The sequence below is a fragment of the Pipistrellus kuhlii genome, unplaced genomic scaffold (assembly GCF_014108245.1).
Source record: "Pipistrellus kuhlii isolate mPipKuh1 unplaced genomic scaffold, mPipKuh1.p scaffold_m20_p_114, whole genome shotgun sequence".
Taxonomy (NCBI): Eukaryota; Metazoa; Chordata; class Mammalia; order Chiroptera; family Vespertilionidae; genus Pipistrellus; species Pipistrellus kuhlii.
Window position 1 is genome coordinate 495,765 of NW_023425421.1, and position 2,626 is coordinate 498,390.

Consider the following 2,626-nt stretch of genomic DNA (forward strand, 5'->3'; position numbering starts at 1 on the left):
CCGGGGCGGCCCGAGTCCATGACCGCATTTCCTTCCATTCTGCACCGCGCTCTGCTCTGCGGGCCGGCCTCTGCATTATGCTTTCCCCGGGTTTCCGGCCGCGTCCTTAGGGCACGTTCCCAGGAGTGCAATCAGCGGGCCAGAAGGTAAAGTCTTTGTGAGGGGGCTTTGGCGCGGGTTGCAAGTTTCCATACTTTTTTTTTTTTTAAGCCACCTTTGTTTTTTCCATGAACATTGTTTTAACAGCGAACACTCATCTAGGACTTACCCTGTGCCAGGCCCCGTTCCAAGCGCTTTCAGACGCAGACTCACTTAGTCCTGGCAATAAACCAGTGAGGTGGGGAATATCATGATGCCCATTTTGCGAACAGGAACCCTGAAGCACAGAGAGGGTGAGTGACCTTCACAAGGTCACACAGCGGATATGCAACCGAGCTGGGATTTGAAGTCAGGATGCTGGATCCCAAACCCCAGCTCTTGACCATTCTAGGCTGCGGCCTACAGATGGCCTCTGTTCTCTGAGAGGTACAGATTACCCGGTTAGTGGGCAGACTTTCCCGATGTTTTATATCCCAGAGGCAGGTCCGGGTTTGGTGGCGCCCGAAGCTTTCCAGTTTGGGGAACCCTTTTGGGAAAAGTTACAAGTTCAACAGGAGAAGCAGGGCCTTGGAAGGAACCAGCAAATAAGTGGCCAAAGCAAGCTCCCTTGGCATCTCGCTCAAGCCGGTCTCCCAAAATCATCAGGGATATTTTCACACAGTAGTCAAGCTCTCCATATACCCTACCACGAGATCCCACCATTCACATTTCACTGCACTCTGGGGTTTTTTGTTGTTGTGTTTTAAAAAATATATTTTTATTGATTTTCCACAGAGAGGAATAAAGAGGGATAGAGAGCTAGACACATTGATGAGAGAGAAACATCGACCAGCTGCCTCTTGCACACCCCCCACTGGGGATGTGCCGGCAACCAAGGTACATGCCCTTGACTGGAATCGAACCTGGGACCTTTCAGTCCGCAGGCTGACGCTCTATCCACTGAGCCAAACCGGTTTCAGCTGGTTTTGTTTTTAAAAAGTATTTTTATTGATTTCAGAGAAGAAAGGGAACATCATTGAGAAAGAATCATCAATCAATTGGCCACTCCTACATGCCTCCCACTGGGGATCAAGCCCACAACCCGGGCATGTGCCCTGACAGGGAACTATAATATGACCTTTGGTTCCTAAGTCGACCAGAGCCACGCCGGTTTTTCCTGCATCCGCCCATTCATCCCGATTGTTCTATGCACTCCCAAGGAAGCCACAGGCATCGGCTCAGCTTGCAAACCGCTTAACTCAGCTCAGCAGCCCCAAGTCTTTTCCTTTTGCTGTAAAATTCAGATGTGGAACGGAACTGGTGTGCAGGGAAGCACGCACAGGCCTTTGCCACGGAGCTGTCTCTGCACACTCGGGCACGTTTCCCCGGCCATAAAACAGCGGGGATTTCCTGCGGCTTTTGGCCTCGCGTCCCGGCCGAGGGATTTGCCCTTGAGCAGCCGCGGCCCCCTCACCCCTCCATGAATTCGGCGGATGCGGCCATGGCCGCCGCTGGACATTAAGAGTTTCCTCCCTCCTCCCAGCAGGTTCCTCAGATTCATTCTCCAGGATGTTTACTGGGTCAGAGGCCAGGGCTTAAGGCTTTAAAAAAAAAAAAAAAAAAGAAAAGAAAAAACCTTTATTATTGAGTTCTACATAGGTTGGGGCTGTTTAGCAGGCACATGGACGCTTTTATTTTCACCTCAACCTACCATCCTACCTCTGCCCCACCCTAACTGGCCCCCACCCAGCTGTTTTGTCTGTATGCGTGCAAGAGGCAGCTGGTGGACCTTTCTCTCTCTTTGACGTTTCTAGCTCTCTATCCCTCTCCACGGAAAAATCAATAAAAATATATTAAAAACAAAACAAAACATTCCCTCTTATTTTTAAGACGAGAGGGAAACATGTTGCTTAGTCGTGATGTTTTACAGGATGTTTGGGAGGCGGTGGCTCTGATGTCTCCCCTTTCACCAATTTATTTTCTAAATTGCTTGCTCTATTTTCCTAAGTACCTTGTCCCGGAAAAACCTTTATAAGCAGCTGCAATAAAAAATGTTTTAACAGCCCCTTCCCCCAGCTGCCGCTAAGGTGCTCGGCTCTTCCGAGGAAGCTAAGGCTGCATTGGGGGGAGGCCCTCACTTCATCCGGCGACTAGCACCGCTCCCCGCAGCGGTCGCCCAGCTCCCACCCTCGCCATGGCCTCCATGTCGGAGCTCGCCTGCATCTACTCGGCCCTCATCCTGCGCGACGATGAAGTGAGGTGACGGAGGATAGGATCAATGCCCTCATCAAAGCAGCTGGTGTACATGGTGAGCCTTTCTGGCCAGGCCTGTTTGCAAAAGCTCTGGCCAATGTCGACATTGGGAGTCCCATCTGCAATGTAGGGGCTGGTGGACCTGCCCGGCAGCTAGTGCTGTACCAGCAGGAGGTCCTGCCGCCTCCACCGCTGCTGCCCCAGCTAGGAGAAAGTGGAAGCAAAGAAAGAAGAATCTGAGGAGTCTGATATGACATACATGGCTTTGGTCTTTTTGACTAAACTGGCTCTTTTG

At 51.2% G+C, this 2,626-nt stretch overlaps 1 pseudogene; it reads left to right on the forward strand.

Moving 5' to 3' along the window:
- The first annotated feature begins 2,144 nt into the window (after positions 1-2,144).
- LOC118715992 lies at positions 2,145-2,626 on the forward strand (annotated as a pseudogene).